This window comes from Panthera tigris, chromosome E2 (genome assembly GCF_018350195.1).
Source record: "Panthera tigris isolate Pti1 chromosome E2, P.tigris_Pti1_mat1.1, whole genome shotgun sequence".
NCBI classification, from domain to species: Eukaryota; Metazoa; Chordata; class Mammalia; order Carnivora; family Felidae; genus Panthera; species Panthera tigris.
Window position 1 is genome coordinate 5970289 of NC_056674.1, and position 18186 is coordinate 5988474.

The following is an 18186-nucleotide window of genomic DNA, read 5'->3' on the forward strand; positions in this document are numbered from 1 at the left end:
TGGAAAAATGGAAGTCCTTGTGGAAAGGAAAGGTCGGGTGCTCCATATGAAGAAGTATAAACTCACATGAAGGTATAATGTGGTCAGCTGTATAGGATAACTCCTAAAGCAAACACATAAAAAATAGTTATCGCTAACACCAGTAAACAAAGAAACAAACAAAAAGTATTTAAAGCAAAATTATCTATAAAAATTCAGTTATTTCATGGGCACCCGGGTGGCTCAGCCCATTAAGGGTCTGACTTCGTTCAGGTGATGATGTCACGGCTAATGAGTTTTAGGCCCTGCATCTAGCTCTGTGCTGACAGCTCAGAGCCTGGAGCTTGCTTCAGATTCTGTCTCCGTCTCTCTGCCCTTCCCTCACTCAAGCACAGTATTTCTCTCTCTCTCTCTCCCTCCCTCTCTCTCTCTCTCTCTCTCTCTCTCTCAAAAAGAAACATTAACAAAAATTCAAAAATAATATTCATATATTTCAAAGAAGACAGAAAAAGAACAAAGGAGACATTACAAAAGCAATAGCAAGATAATTTATATATTAATATCTGTAAAACAGACTTAAGGCCCTGTTGTAAAGCAAACATTGCCACTGATTTTTTTTAGTTTTATTTATTTTAAGAGAGGGAGAGAGGGAATCTGAAGCAGGCTGTATGCAGTCAGTGTAGGCCCAACATGGGGCTGAATCTCAAGAGCCATGAGATCATCACCTGAGCTGAAATCAAGAGTCTTGCACCTAACCATGTGAGCCAACCAGTTGACCCCATGAATTGAATTTTTAACAGACAGGCAGCAAAATATTTCTTACAAGAAATTCACTTCAAAAATTAAGGACACAAAGTAAATCATGGAAAAAAGATAAACATAAATGGTATTAACAATAGAGTAGCTATATCAGATTAAAGTTAATTAAAGAGCAAATTCTATGACCAGGGATAATGAAATCTATTTCACAGTCATAAAGGGATACATTCCCCAGAATGACATGAGAATCCTAAACCATACACGTGGCAACAGAACTTCAAAACCCCTGAGAAAACGGACAGGAACGCAATGACAGACCAATCAACAATGACAGTCAGAGATCTCCATGTCCCTTCTCTCCATAATAGAACAAGTAGACAAAATCAGTACCTCGGCGACTGTAACATGACTATCAAGGAAACTGCCCCAATTGACATTTACAGAGCTGTGAGATAAAAGAAAAAGTATGTATTGTTCTCTGCCCCTGGCTCCTGCACAGAACTCCTAACGTCCTTGTATTTCCTAAGTGATGAGGGTAACAGCAGCATCTTTTGTTCTAATGAGGCCTCTCCTGTGTGGGCTCTTTGGGTGGGGCTGCTCACCGGAAGGATGGTGATTTTGAGCCGTATCCCCTCATCCTCCAGAGAGAGGACAGGGGCTGGAAATGGAGTTAATGACTGGTCATGCGTATATGAGGAAGTCTCCTCAAAAGCCCAATGGCTGGAGGTTCAGAGAGATTTCAGGCTGGCGAACACCGCCCCTCCAGGAGGTGACACACCCCAACTCCATGGGGACAGAAGCTTCTGCACTGAGGACCTTCCCAGACCTCATCCCGTGTGTCTCTTCATCTGACTGTCCATCCGTATCCTGTATCATAGCCTGTAATAAACTGGTAAATGTGTTTCGCCCAGTTCTGTGAGGGGCTCTAGCAGGCTAGTCACAGACAATGGGGGGGTTGTTGGCACCTCTGATCTAGACCAGTTTGCAGAAGCACGTGAGTCAGCCTGGACTTGCGGGGCGGCTGGAGTGTGTGGAGGGGCATCCAGGGAGAGGGTGTCACAGTTGAGGTGAATGGTAGGAAGCCAGCTGGTGTCGGAGACTGCTTATGGGTGGGGGAAACCCTCCATGTATTTGTGACCAGAAGTGTCAGAAGTGAAGTCTTCTGTGTGAGTAGTGAGGGAGACAGAATAGAAGCACACAGTAGGGGAAAAAACAGACTTTTCTCCCTACACAGGAGAAATACTGATTTTTTTCATTCATAAGAACGCTCCACCTAACCAGGGAATTAAACACAATCTTTAAAAGTGCACACAGTACTTTCCCAAGAGAAACCATATTCTGGGCCATCAAACTAGTCTCGCTAAATTTTAAAAGAATTCACACCACACAAAATATGTGTATGACCACCATGGAATTATGATAGAAATCACTAATAGAAAAGCCTCTGGAAAATCCACAAATACTTGGAAAACAATGACCTCCTTGTGACTAACCCTGGGACAAAGAAGACGTAGAGAAAGAAATGAGAATGTAGCCTGAAGTGAATGAAAATGAAAGCAGAACATTCATAATTTGCCACCACAGCGGGAGAAACTGAAGACCACGTCCTTGGAAAAGGGCTAGCCACAGAACACCTAAGCCAAGGACTCTTCCTTTTTGTTTGCGTGTTTCCTTTGGGTGTTTGCCAAGGAGTGTGAACCTCCTCCTAAGTGAGCTCATGCAGTTCTGAGGCTTACTTAGGTGAAGCAGGACAGTGAAGACGGCAAGGTTCTTGAGGTTATTTATAAATATTTGATTGTGATAAACCGTTGAAAATGTTGTAACTGAGAACCCATAGTCCACTGAGGGTAGTTGGATTGTAAAGGGCAATATATTTCTAGATGCATTAAAATAAATGGGGGCACCTGGGTGGCAGAGTCGGTTGAACGGAGCGTGGAGCTCCCTTAAATTTCTCTCTCCCTCTCTCTGTCTCTGCCCCTACCCCACGTGTGCATGAGCTCTCTCATGAAATACGTTACAAAATTAAAACAATAAAATTAAAAATAAATGGATATTTTAATGGAAGTAGAGAATATAACATGGCAGATATGAGGGTAGTAATATAGGGAGGGAGTAAGTGAAAACATGATTTCAAAGGTGGTACAATTACTGGAGACAATGACTTTGGGTAGTTAAGATGGGTAAGGAGAAAAGAAAAGGTCACAAAGTACCAGTCAGCTTTCTAGAAGGGTTTTCTGTGGTAACAAATATCCCTGAATTCTCTTGGGTTCATCAGAACAAACATTTCTTTCTTCCTCATATCACTTCTATCATTAGTCACCTCTTGCTTGGTTCTGTCATTTGAGTCTGGGATTCAGGATAGAACTTCAGTCTATGTGGTTATAAGTATTCTTGCACCAGAGAGAAGAGAAGGAGCAAACAAAGCTTTGAAAGCTTCTGTTTACACTTAAAATATGCCATTCTACTCACACTGCATTAGTCAAGGTGGCTATAAATTGGGAAGGACGTGTAGTCCCCTCAAAAAGAAGAAGGGTTGTGTAAGTCAAGTGGCCAAGCTTGATATCAAAGAGCAGAGACATATAATCTCACAAGAGGGTGATAATTAATTGGAAATATTACAATGTACGATAGTACAACTTCTATCAGAAATCATTTATCCCTTCTTTGTATTTCACACAAAATACACTTAGGTTTGTCCCGAAAGAAAAAATTTCTACCCAAACATGACTACAGTCACATGGGAGGGTCTTGCAACAGTCTCGTGAGATTCCTCTTGGTTGAGAGCCTGACGTGGAGTCCTCACTCCTAACACATTATGGTGGAACAGAAAAAAACTCAATAAACCCTCCCATTCGGAAAAGAAAAGGAAAGGAGGGACCCAGCAGTCTCTGGTCCACAGCAAACAGGGAGGGGCAGGAATGAGGAAGGATCGTTTCTTAGGCTCCTACTTTTCCCCTGAGAATAGCTTTCCAGTCCTTTGTGTTTCACCGTTCTTGACTTCATGTAGTTACATCTGCTAAAGTGTCAGAAACCCTGTCTTCCTTGCACAACCAGCCGTTTTCCCCAGTGACCTCCTTGCCATCATAATGTACATCACCAAACATTACTGCATGATCACAGTTTCCTTCTGGTGCAAACTTGGCGCATCGTGGACAGCACAGTATTTTTAAATAGCACTTTATGTGATACCAAACAGCTACATCTGTTAGCTACGCCCACCATATTTAGCTAGACATGCCATGCTCTTCGTATTTATTTCAGGGTCATTGAGCCTCTCGGGCCCCTCTAATAGAGCCACGCCTGTGCTTTCCGTTCACTAAGCCATGCTGTCCAAGAGAAGCAATCCCACAGGACCTACTGCAGTCAACGGCAGGTAACTTCATAGGGCATTAATTAGGGCCATGTCTTTCATGTGGACTTTGCCATGATTTTGAATTTTAACTTGTGCTTGACCTCAAAGGATTTATTAATGGTAAGTTTTACCCGCTAGAGATGAGACACAGTTACGTCCTTAAATCCTACTTGCAAATCAGGTCATTCACTTCTGACATCAGGTCTTTCTTGGAATACTGTGTTAAATGCAGCTGCGAACAAAGTGGCATGGTAGTATCTTTTGCTTACCTGATCTCTATATTGGTGGAATTGATATACAGGGGGGAAAACCATCCCCCACCTCGGGAGCATTTGCAAAGTTCTGGGGACATTTTTAATGTCATCATTGCGGTGGTTCCACTGGTATCTAGTGGGTACAGGCCGGCGATGCTGCTAAATATCCCACAATGCACAGTACAGCTTCACACATGAAAGAGTTATCTGAGCCCCAGTGTCTACAGAATAGTATAACTTATACCATGTAAACCTCAATCAAAAGAAAGCAGGAATGTCTATATTAATATCAGATAGAACAAATTTCAGAGAAAACAAAATTACTGAGGATAGAGGGGGAAATAACATGATTGACGGGTCAAACAAGGTGACTTTGCAATGCTGAGTGTATATCCACCAAAGAATGGCTGCAAAATATGTTAACCATCAAATGATAGAACTGAAAGGAGAAACAGACAAATTGACAATTACAGCTCGAGACTTGTCTCAATAATTGATAGAATAATGACAGAAAGTCAGCAGGACACTGGTGAACACTACGACACCATCAAGTCACATGATCTCATCAACATTTTTCTAACACCACCCAAACACAGGAGATTACACATTTTTTTCCCCCTCAAGAACATATATCAAGACAGTTCTTCTGCTGGGTCCTAAGGCACCCTTCAGCAAATTCAAAAGAACAGAATCATAGAGTGTGTCACTGCCCACAATGGAATCCAAATCCAAAAAGAAAACAAAACAAAAAAATTAACTGGAAAATCTCCAAACATTTGGAAACTAAACAAAATACTTTCAAATACCCACAGTTCAAAGTGGAAGACTCAAGCGAAATATACAGGCTGAAAGAAAATGAAAATACAACCTGCCATTTCTGTGAGGTTCAACTAAAGCAGTACTGAGAAGGAAACTGATAGGACTCAATGTACTAGAAAAGAGGGAAAATATCCAAGAATAATCTAAGTTGCAGTAAGAAATCAGAAGGAAAAAAAAGAAACACAACTGAAGCAGAAAGAAGGAAATAATAAAGGCAAGAGCAAAAATAAGTAAAATTGAACACAGGAAAACAGTAGAGATAATAAAGCAAAGAGATCGTTCACTGAAAAAAATAATGTTCATGATTCACTAGCAAAACTACCAAATAATATAAGAGAAAACACAAATTCCTCCTAACAAATTAAAAAGGGAATATTACTCCAGAACCTGGAGACATCAAAAGGGTAGTAAGGGATTAATACAAAGCTCTACACAGATATACTTGAAAATTTAGGTGAAATAGATCAATTCCTCTAAAGGCACACCTTACCACAAGTCACCCATGTGAAAGAAATGATAGGAATGCTTTGAATTGCAGAATAAGGTTGTAATCTTGAAATTCCCTCCCAAAAAAGAAACCTGCAGGTACATAGAGTGAGTGTTGAGAGTTTAGCTAATACTGGTGCCTCAGGATCCATTCTGTGTGGCCAGGTGGTCTGTAGGGACCTTGAACTGATACTAGCCTTTCCCTTGAGCACATACCCTAATAAGAGCCCACGAAGTCAGAAGCAAACTGTACCTTTTCTTTCAATGGTGTCCATATTGCCTTGGTGGTGATTTCAAAAGAGATACTACTCCTTTTGAAACAAACTACATCGTGTACTCCAGCTTCAAATTGCTACTCATCTCCTGCACCAAGCTTGATGAAAGGGCCCTCCATAACCTCTTGTATCCTCAAGTTTGAAAAGCAGAAGTCCATCTTGAAATCTCTTTCTCCCCAACCATGCCAGCTACCATGAAGATTTAATACAGAACAGTCTGCCTTCTAAACATCTCAAAAGTACGTTCAGTCTTTTCCCACATACCCGATGTTTACTGACTGCCTCTCACCTGCACCCTTTCTAAAATTCACCTGACACCTCTTCCTATGTTCCTCTTTGTCCCCCACAGTTTACTCTTCAAATGTTGAGCAGAAAACATTTTCATGCACTCATCTTGCTCCATAAGCATTACCATATTTCAAATGTCCCCAGTTTCTCTTAGGATATAAAGCACAATATTCACGACATAGCCTCCAAAGCCAGCAGTAAGTAAACCTGGTTTTCCCTCCGCCTTCACACCAGGCCGTTTGTATCACAAATCAGGATTCACAATTGCAATCTCAGGTACATCTTGGGAAATTTTAATATCTCAGTTTGAAAGTTACACATTCAAAGATCTATCCAGTATGTTCACATTATTTCAGGACTGTTTTGTAGAATCTTAACTTCTCCACTGTTACCATTAATAAAAATAGAAACTATATAACTACACACATATTAATTACAGATGATTTCATGTACCATGCTCTTTACTATTTCCTATTAGGCTGGTGTCCGTGTGTCTAGTTCACCCCTCTCCCTGCAGTGAAACTGGTTCATTATTGTTCTTCACATTCTTTGAGGTTTCAGTGCATCCCTGACTGAACAGGTGGAAGACAATTCATATATCCCTGATGAGATGAGGGAATTATGTATTTCTTCCACAGGAGACACAAAGAGCCTGAATATGCTGGGGTCATGGTTCATGAGAACAAAAGAGCTAATACTTGGAAAACATGCAATGATTAGTACAGCGACATTCACCAGCCACCAACTAGAATTATCAAAGAGAGGCAAGTAAACATAAATAATGGAAGAAATGGCATTAAACAATTCAATGGTGGTCACCAAAACAAGGATGCTTTGGGTGGCTCTGGTCTCAGGGGAGGTCTGGGGGAGAGATTGTTCCTATGGATGCATTGGACCCTCTGCGTGTGACTGTGAAAGAGAAAAACCATGGAGCTGCTGGCCAACGTCATGTGTCCCAAACACAAAATGTCAAGGAAAGATGTCATTGCTGCCTGTAATGAGCCTGTGATCTTGTCTCTACACTGTGAAGCACAACAATATCCCAAACACTTTTTTGGTAATAGTTTTGTTGTTCCATTTACAGTCATATAAATGGGAAAAAACTTATTTGCTAGCATGTGGAACACCCTGCACAGGATACTTGAGGGGCCAATGTACTTTGGAGCTTTCACTTTAAGCTCTGCCCAACTGGAGTTCCCAGGGCTGATCGTGATGGCCTGGAAGACACTCAAGGGCAGGTGGAACAAAGGGACATACCTCTGGCCACTCCGTGAACATATAAAAGAACATAGCATCCATAATAAATGGTGAAATGTTTCAGCCCTAGCGCTGCCATCGTCTCTGGGATTCCTCTAGAGAGAATGGGCAAGGAGTTGGCTACACTCAGGTGCCTGAGAACCAACTTTGTGGATCTCGGCTTGCATGCCCTGAAGCAAAGGGACATCTAATGATAGAAGAGTGAGAAACTGCCCAGGATTCCAATGACTATGTGGAATAGGAAGATCACTACTACATTCAAATCCACCGAGGCCATTCTGTCATTGTCCAGAACTCACACGTAGAGGATTCTGCATGAAAATAATGAGTTTTGGGCTACACTTTCATGGAAAATAAAATCTTCACTTACCTCTCCCTTTCCCTGAGAGTGAACATCTAAACTCTATTGTCTTTTGTTAAGAGATGTCCAAAGTTACATGTGTGTCTTTTTATAGCACTTACAATGTGTGGGTCACTGTTATTACTGCTTTCCCTATTGCAACTTATATAATATTGACAACCCTATGAGTTAGGAACTATCATTACTCTCATTCTATAGACGAGGAGAATTTAACCATGGGAAGTTAAGTGACTCATGTAAATAGCAGAGGAATCACGATTTGAACCTTGGTTGCCTAGTGGCAGTGACATGAATGTTTGCTACGGTACTATACTATGCCAGGAACCTCATTATGGATACACGCACACACATACACACATACACAAACACCTTGTCATATTTTAAATTTATTTTACTTACTAAATCTGGTTTGATCATTTTCCACTTTTGTTTAAGTATTCATAACTAATATAACTATGGAGTGAAGATTCAAAGGTCTTAATAAATTATACATGCACTAAGTAATTTTATTGAGCCAGTCTGATTTATTTAATGCAGACAACTGTTAAGATGGCAGCTGAACTCATTTCATTTTTTGCCTGGACCAAAAGGACAATGGCATCCGTAACAGAAATTATTGGGCAGAACTGCACTGTGTGCTAACATATGGGACATGAAACATCACATAGTGATAAAGCATATTAGGGCAGAAAATAAATTAATCCTATTTAAAGATCTATCACTGTATGTTTGCTATTTTAGAACAAACTGAATCTGGAGCCAATATTTGATTTGGAAAAGCTATTAAAATACAATGCAAACATGCAAAATGGAATTTGAAGACTTCAACTCTTGGGATCTTGAAAAGCAAGAGAGGTGAGTTAGTGGTTGGAAATACTGTTGAAATGATTTTAAACCAGAAGAAATATAGCTTAAAATTGTCTTTTTTTCTTGATGAGATATTTTTAAATAAATTTATTATTTAAATATTAAAATATAAAACAAAGTCCTTAATTTTTTGCTCTTTAAATCCCTCTGTGGTGACATTAGCTTTTTCTTAAAGTATCTTTCCTAATTTCAGGAAAGAAAATTGTCTTGCAGATCAATAGTCCACAGAGATTTTCAGGAGAGGCACACTTACTGTCTCCATTAAGCACACAAAACTCAAGTTATAGAAGAATAATTTTCAGCACTTCCCATTCAGTCACACTGTTTCTGCTGAGAATCAGGTATTTCAATTGGTTCCATCATATTCATTATCACATGCACATGCCTTCACAGGGCTCACAATATTGCTCCTGAAAATATCTCTGACTCTTGCTCATGGGATTGAATAGCAGATAAGTTCCTAAAGTATAATCTTTTTTTTTTTTTTTTTTAAGTAGACTGTTCATGCCCAGTGCAGGGCTTGAACTCATGACCCTGAGATCAAGACCTGAGCTGGGATCGAGAGTTGGAAGCTTGACTGAGCCACCCAGGCGCCCCCTGAAATTATAATCTTGAAGTATCTTAAAATTCAGACTCTGAGCGCACTTGGATCAAACACGAAGAACCCCGTCAATGAGGATTTTGTTAAATTACGTTAGCAGCAGTCATGCACTGATTGAGCAGTCTCTCTCACAAGCTCAGCCTGTGCCGGAAGATTCTTTTCCCAGATATGCTCACCTATGCTCAGCAGATTCCTGCTGCATCTCCCAACCGTAGAGACTGTGGTCTCACACTAAACTAGAAGATTCTCGCAGACTCCTTCCTGCTGCCAGGACTGGAGGCTGAGTATAAAGTAGCAGGCAAAGCATGTGTGGGAGGGAGGAAGCCAAACCCTGAGATAGAGGTTAGTGATTCTGAGACCTCACCTCCCCAAAGAATTGCTGTCATCATGTCAGCTGTAGTGACAATGATAATTTAACACTTGGGGAACTGAGAACAGTTCTGAAAAAGTCTTTAATTACCAGGATCTATTAGAAGTTTCTAGTGAGCATAGCCAAAGAGATCGTTGGAGTGTTTGAGAGTGACTCTTCCTTTTCCATTATTCCTGCAAGCAGACAGGGTGTCCCATGGAAGGAGGAAATGCTGAGGTCTGAGCCATGAAAGACCAGCCGAGTAGCACACGTGCCTCATTGGATTTTGTGCTTCCCTGAGAATTTCTTTTACCCCAGTCTAATTCTTTGTTACTCCTCACACCCAAGTACCACCACCATTTAAAACTTATGGGCAGAGAGAAAGAATCCTACAAATGACTCAAGAAGGATTTTTCTATTTAAATTTTTTTTTCAACGTTTTTTATTTATTTTTGGGACAGAGAGAGACAGAGCATGAACGGGGGAGGGGCAGAGAGAGAGGGAGACACAGAATCGGAAACAGGCTCCAGGCTCCGAGCCATCAGCCCAGAGCCTGACGCGGGGCTCGAACTCACGGACCGCGAGATCGTGACCTGGCTGAAGTCGGACGCTTAACCGACTGCGCCACCCAGGCGCCCCGGATTTTTCTATTTAAAAATTCTTCAATATCTGCAGTACATTTTAAATCTTCAATAAATGCAAATAAAGAACATGATGTCAATACATGAGATTTAAAAATATTTGTCCCACTTCCCCAACTCAAAACAAATTAACTAGAAAGCCTATATAAAAATGGACATTTTTTAGGACTATACATTTAAAAAAATTTTTTTTAATGCTTATTTATTTTTGAGAGAGAAACAGAGTGTGTGTGAGCAGGGAGCAGGCAGAGAGAGAGAGAGAGAGGGAGACACAGAGTCCAAAGTAGGCTCCAGGCTCTGAGTTGTCAACACAGAGCCTGACATGGGGCTCGAGCCCACAAATCATGAGATCATGACCTGATCTCATGAAGTGGGTCGCTAAATGGACTCAGCCACCCAGGTGCCCCTCTAGGACAATACATTTTATCAAAATTGATTTCAGTAAGATAAGGAGTCCAAACAGACTAATATTCATAGAGAAAAGGAAGACATTTATCAGAGTCCCTCACAAATAAAAGCACCCAGATTCTTCCATTCTTTTAAATAGCAGATAAGCTAATGCTACTTACTCAATTCAAGAGCATCAGAGAAGAAATAAAATTTCCAAATTATCTTTTTATGTCAAATAAAATTCTGATACTAAAACATCCTAAAGTTGGTACCAAAAAGACTGCCACAGAAAGATCTCACATCTGCTTAGATATGGTACCATGTAAAATAAATATAGGCAAAACCCCTGAAAATAATCTAAAAATATGATGACCAAGTGAAATTTATGTCTGGAATTCAAGAATGACTCACTATTAGGAAATTCATTAATATAAGTTCATCATATTTGTGAAGATAAATCAAGAAACTTACTCATAGTTACAAAAATATTATTTGGAAGAATTCAACATGGAAGAATGTGGAATCAAAATACTCAAAATTAGGAATTTCTTTAGGATCTTTCCAACTTGATAAAACGAAGTCCTGTTCTTGCTCTTAGGGAAGCCCTAAAGATAGTCCACTAAGGCCAGAAAAACCACAGTAAAAAAAGTACATGATCACCCATTGTATTCATTTATCATTATATTAGAGGTTTAGCTAGGGCAATTGATGTGTGTATCTATATTTTTATTATTTATTATTATTATTTTTAAATATAGTTTATTGTCAAATTTGGCTAACATACAGTGTGTAAAGTGTGCTCTTGAGTTTTGGGGTAGATTCCCCTGGTTCATTGCTTACATATAACACCCAGTGCTCATCCCAGCAAATGCCCTTCTCAATGCCCATCACCCATTTTCCCCTCCCCCCATCCCCTCAGTTTGTTCTCTGTATTTAAGAGTCTTTTATGGTTTGCTTCCCTCCCCCTCTGTTTGTATCTATTATTTTTCCCCTTCTCTTCCCCCATGGTCTTCTGTTACGTCTCTCAAGATCCACACATGAGTGAAAACATACAATATCTGTCTTTCTCTGACTTATTTCACTCAACATAATACCTTCCAGTTCCATCCACGTTGCTCCAAATGACAGGATTTCATTCTTTCTCATTGCCAAGTAGTATTCCATTTATATATAAACCACATCTTCCATATCCATTCATCAGTTGATGGACATTTAGGCTCTTTCCATAATTTTAGCCAGGGCAATTTAAAATGGCAGAGGAATTAGAAACAAAGATGTAGAACTATGTTTGCAGATGATACAAGCATACCTCTAGAAACACAATAGAAAATTCACTATGAGAAATAATTCAGTAAGATAATAGGATATAATACCGATATGCAAAAACAATAGCCTTTTTGTACATAGGCTATTTTTTTGAAGATTTTATTTTTAAGTAATCTCTACACCCAACATGGGGCTTAATCTCACGATTCTGTGATCAAGGGTTGCAAGCTCCACCGCCTGAGCCACCCAGGCGCCCCTGTACATAGGATATTTTTATACAATGGCCTATGTATGACAAATAATCATTTACCAGTTATAGTAGCAGGGCCTGCAATTACAAAAGTGTAATGTAAAATGGGGTCGCATGGGTAGCTCAGTTGGTTGAGCATCCGACTTCAGCTCAGGTCGTGGTCTCAAGATTCCTGGGTTCAAGCCCCGAGGGGGGGCTCTGTGCTGACAGCTCAGAGCCCGGAGCCTGCTTTGGATTCTGTGTCTCCCCCTCTCTCTCTGCTCCTCCCCCACTTGTGTGCACACTCTCAAAAATAAATAAATAAATAAACGTTTAATGAAAAAATGCAACATAAAATGAAATAGGGACACGTGGGCGGCTCAGTCAGTTGAGCGCCTGACTCTTGATTTCAGCTCAGGTAGTTATCCCAGCGTTGTGGGATCCCGCCTTGCTGAACATGGAGCCTGCTTGGAATTCTCTCTCTTTCTCTGTCTGCCCCTCTCCCCTGCCTTTGCACTCTCTCTAAATAAATAAATAGCTTTAAAATATGAAATTAACTAGGAATGAATCTAACAAAAATGTGTAAAACCTATATGGGGGAACCAATAAAACATTCCTGTAATATATGAAAGTAGAAATAAATGAATGTAAATTTACATCATGTTCTTGGGTAGAAAAACTCAATATTATAAAAAGATGAGTTCTTCTTCATCTAATTTATGAGTTTAATTCGGTCCTGACCTAGATACCCTCAGTTAGTTTTTTGAACTAGCAATGTTACTGCAAAGATCTTACAGAATAAAGAACAAATAAGAATAGCCACAAAAACTGTAAAGAAAAGAACACCAAAATGAGTATTGTTATTTTTATGATATGTTTATTTATGAACAGACTATTACATCAGTGACATTAAAAATTCAGAAGTATGCCAAAGTGCATAAGAAAACTTAATAACCAGCAAAAACTGTAGTAGGGATAACATCATTAATGCTTAGTATTTGGGAAATGAGAATTCCAATCAAAATGATAATAAATGGTCTTATTCTTCACATCCTACAGCGGGGTAAAGGTCAAAAGAGAAGTCTATATGGTAAAAAATAATTAAAAATGGTCAAATTCCTTCCTAAGACCTGCTTTTCAAGCACCTGACTGTGCCCAACCTCTGGTTAATTGTCTTTTTAAAAAAATTTTTTTAAATGTTTTTATTTTTTTTTTTTTGAGACAGAGAGGGACAGAGCATGAGCAGGGGAGGGGCAGAAAGAGAGGGAGACACAGAATCCAAAGAAGGCTCCAGGCTCTGAGCTGTCAGCAGAGCCTGATTCGGGGCTCGAACTCATGGAGTGGGAGATCATGACCTGAGGTGAAGTCGGACGCCCAACCGAGCCACCCAGGCGCTCCTGGTTTATCGTCTTTAAAGAAGTCCCTCAGCAACAGATTTGGGTTGAAAAACGTCCTCAATGAGTTTTGATGCATATTGTTTTGTATGTTCAGAGTTGCCAGTGGTGTATCTATTGGTTCCACCTGCTTCTTGAGTGTCTTCCAGAACATCACGATGGTCCCAGAAACTCCAAGATGTTAGAACTTAAAATAAAAGGTCTGCGTGCCTCTCTAACAATCAGCGGCTGGATCCTAACCGTGGGGGTAAATACCACTTTCTCTCTTCTTGTGACTGAGAATGAACAGTGGAAACATCACAAAGAAGTTTGACTGGGGGTGCTGAATAACAAGATCACACAATCACCGTTTGCCTTACTTTTAACTTCCTTCCTGTCGGCCATTTAGGATTCATGATCTGGGCCAGCATCTCCATAGTGTTCAAGCTCTTAAGATATAAGCAGTGGTCCAGCACATTCACAGGAACAACATCTTCAGAATTTCCCTGGAGGTGAGGGTTACCCAAGGCATGCTTGTCTTGATAAGCACCTTTGTATCGTTTTAAGCTCTCTCTTCCACCTTTTCATTTCATTTGGCTCTTTCTGAAAATCCCTGTTGGTGGGTGCTGAACCCCTCTGTCCTAATCACCCCATGTTTTTTTTTTAACAATCAGCCCTTTTGTTCTCTGGAGCCCTGACCTTATTGTGTCCAGGGTCATCTCTGCACACTGCAGAAGGAATACACAACCCTCTAAAATGACAAGATACCTATAAACTATTGTAAACTGTTAAACAATATGTAGTCATTTGTTCATTCACTCCTTGCAGAGATTTAAGCACTGGAGGGGGCAGTCACATAATAGGATGTGAAAAGCAAATGCAGCCATCACCTCCTTCAGAATTTCCACAGGAAACAGAAGAGGAGCTATTAACTTGCATATTTCCTATTAGACATTATTAAGAGTGGATATGATACTACTGAAAATGTGAAAACCTAGTTTTACAATTTGCTTGTATTATTCACATATAGAATAGATATCCTTATCACATGTCTCTGGAATTATTTCAAAACCAGTATTTCGTCACTACTAGGAAAAGTTAAATATCTCTGAAAGAGTACACCTTTTAGAAGCTACGTTATCTGCCCTTGGTACCAAGCATTCAGAAACAGAAAACAAAAAGATCAGTTAAAATATTGAATTTTGGGGGCACCTGTGTGGCTCAGTTGGTTAAACCTCAGACTCTGGGTTGTGGCTCATGTCAGGATCTCAGAGTTTGTGAGATCCAGCCCCAGTAGGGGCAGGGGCTCTGCCCAGAGCCTGGTTGGGATCCTCTCTCTGTCTGCCTCTCCGTTGCTTGCGTTCTCTCCCTTGCTCTCAATATAAATAAACGTTTTTTAAAATTTTAATTTTCAAGTGAAAAATAGTTGTCCAAAATAACTGAGAACAAGGATCCTTAAAATTGGAATTGCAGTGATATTTAGTAATTAATGGCTTAAGCAAAATATAGGTGTCATATGGTAGCTCTCAAAGGCGTTTGGATTTATAATTCATCTCGAGAGGCGTGGATTCGAATATCAAATTTAAAGAGAGAGAGAAATTAATGCACACCCATAGAGGCAGAAATGTTTGTTCTTTTAAAGCACCGTGCCAGCCCTCCGCCCCCACAGCCCAGGGCCTGGAGGGGAACGCCAGGGAACGCAGTTCAGTGAATGGAGAGCAGAAGTGACAATTCAGTGAAAAGCTCAGTTAATACCAAGCTGCACATTCCCCACAGAACAGTTGTGGTGTGTTTTTTTTTTTTAATGTTTATTTTATTTTTGAGAGAGAGTGAGACACAGTGCGAGCAGGGTAGGGGCAGAGAGAGAGAGGGAGATACAGATCCGAGGTAGGCTCCAGACCCTGAGATGTCAGCACAGAGTCCAATGGTGGGCTTGACCCCACAACCCGGGGATCATGACCTGAGCTAAGTAGAGGCTTAACCTACTGAGCCACTGAGGCTCACCCTCACAGAAGAGTTTTGCATGTCTCATTCTAGCGTCCAACACCCACACTGACCACCCCGGATTTTGGTACATTAAACAACGAGTTGTCAGGTGGGTCTCATTCGCCCCACGAGGATCCCCGATCCTAGGTCCCCGCGCTGTTCCGCCTCCCTCGCTGGCGTGCGTCTCCACCACTCGTTACAAATGTTTCCCTGCGCACCGGGCTCAACTTGTCAAACACAGTCGCTCCCAACAGAAGCGGCCCACCCTTCCCCTAAGGTTGTACCCAGCCTGGCTCCAAACGACACCAGGGGGATTGGAAGGAATCCAAAAGCACGACGCGAACCCGCCGGGCAGGAAGGACGCACCGGCAGAAACCCGGAGGAGGATGGCCTGCGGGGCGGGATCCAGCGCGCCTCGGCCCCGCCCCACATGCCACGCCCTCGACCCGCCTCGGCCCCGCCCCGCCGCGCACGCGCCAGAGCGCTTTCCCGCAAACCCGGAAGCGGATCGAGCAGAGAAGGGCCGCGCTCGGGTGAGTGAGTCTCCCGTTTTGCTGGTTGGTTCCAGGGCTCGCGCTCCTCAGGCCCCTCCTCACAGCCAGGTTTCGGGGGTCGCCTGGCAAGGTAGAATCCTTGAACCCACTCGTCGTTCTCGCTGGGAGTTCGTCCCTTTCGCCTCTCGCGGCGTGGCCATAAGACGTTCCGAGCCCAGTCAGTCGGTGCGGGTCACGGGCGTCTGCGTTCGTTTCCGGTTAAAATCTCTCTGAGGCAGGTTCGGGCCCAGCCTTTCTGCTTTTGGCCCTTACAGACCCCATTTACCTTGCCGGTCATTTTCATGCTCAGAACCTTTCTCTGACTCCCGAGTCTCCCCCCGGCCCCCACCCCCCACCCCCCACCCCCAACCGCGTCAGGCACAGTCGTCACTGAGGAGGTGGATGCAGGCCCTTCGCGCCGCCGCAGGGAGGGCAGAGTGGGGGCAGAGACGGCGGGGAAAGACGCAGAAGAAATCTGCGGAGTCGGAAAGTGTGGGAGGAACGGCGGGGATTGAAACAGAGGCTGCAGCAGAGTGGGGTCACACGGTTGAAGGAGGAATAGCGAGGGAGGGAAACGGAAATGGACAAAAAGACTGAGGAGAAACAAGGACACAGAGAGACTTACACAGAGAACAAAGCACATGGTGGTCTCAGACAAAGCACGGGACCCAAGCCCTGGTGAGTACTGAATTGATTGGGTATGGGATGTTACGTCGTGACGTACTGATTTGTGGCCCTATGACCTCATTCATCTAAAACTTGGTGAATTGCTCCAGTTATGCAGGAGAGATTGCGAGTTGTGACACCTGGTGTTTGAGGCAACTGCACTTTCTAAGTATTGCATCGGAAGATAATGCCATTTGCAACCCCTACTCATCTAGAGGGCAGAGGCCTAGCTCAGGCAGTCAATGAGGGAAGACTTTCTGTAACCACATGGTGCTTTTTACAGGGGCCATTATTAACGGTACTGTTTCTGTCCCCCCTTTTTTCTGTGGCTCATGGCATTCTTTTCTAAACTTGATGTTATCCCCACACTTGTTTTGCCTTTAATCTCAGAATCCATTGGATAGCTTTTTAATTTCGAAATTATTCTACCTCAATTTTATTTGTTCATGAGTTTTACATGCTTTCTACTCTGTCGTATATTGGAAGTATTCTTGGATGTCTGGCAAATAACTTTATAGGATTTAATCACACATCCGTTAAGGATGTTGATAATCTTAACACTCAAAGCTAGTTCAGCCAGTTAATTTAATATTCAGCAGTTCTCATCTTCCCTTAAGTGATCTTTTAAATTTCCTAGTTCTGAGCTGAAGTCTCCAACTAGGTAGATGTTCCCCTCAAGCCCCCTTTGTCTTTTCTTTTTCTTTAAAAAAACATTTTTTAAATGTTTATTTATTTTTGCGAGAGAATGAGAGAGACACACACACAGAGTGTGGGTGGGGGAGGTGCAGAGAGAGAGGGAGGACAGAATGCAAGGCAGGTTCCAGGCTCTAAGCTGTCAGCACCGAGCCCAACGCGAGTCTCGAAGTCATGATCCACGAGACAGTGACCCGAGCCAAAGTTGGTCGCTTAATTGACCGAGCCACGCAGGCGTCCCCCCTTTGTCTTTTCTGTACACATGTTGAAAGGTGGTCTGGATTAATGTGCAACTTTGTTCCAGCAGAGCCCATCTCTTCATAATACAGAGATTGCTCAGACCTCATCCCCACAGGTGACCCTTTTTCGTGTTTTCCAGGACTTGTAACTATTTGTAATTTCATATAGTTTTTCTGGAAAAGAGGAATTAAATGCTTGGGTTTGATTACACCCATGAAAGAGAAGCTTTTCTTGTTCAGGAATATGAAAGGTCATGATCTGGAATTAGGACAGGCCCTTTCCACTTAAACATGTCAAGGCCACCATTTCAGAATTTACTTATACCCAGTTCTGCTCACCCAACTCAGACTTGTTAAGGGTAACTTCATAAAGTATTTCCCCCTCTGACCCCCATTTTACTCACCTTTAACATGACACAATAGACCAAGAATTCTGAACCTGAGCTAATAAGATGCTTGGAATGATTTTCAAAATTGGGTGTGTGTTTGTCTGGCAGTTTTTTGGGAGAGTGTGTGCAGTTAT

The 18186-nt window shown here is 41.8% G+C and overlaps 1 protein-coding gene and 1 pseudogene across 4 annotated transcripts in view; one reads left to right on the forward strand and one right to left on the reverse strand.

Moving 5' to 3' along the window:
• Positions 1–6752: 6752 nt before the first annotated feature.
• LOC102967934 lies at positions 6753–7944 on the reverse strand (annotated as a pseudogene).
• An 8470-nt stretch (positions 7945–16414) lies between these two features.
• The window catches only part of LOC102965153 (zinc finger protein 677-like), a 39012-nt gene continuing 37240 nt past the window's right edge, over positions 16415–18186 (forward strand). For all 4 annotated transcript variants that reach the window (XM_042970231.1, XM_042970233.1, XM_042970232.1 and 1 more), the window contains exon 1: positions 16415–16743. The gene's annotated coding sequence lies outside the window, so the exon portion shown is untranslated. The remainder of the gene's footprint in view (positions 16744–18186) is intronic.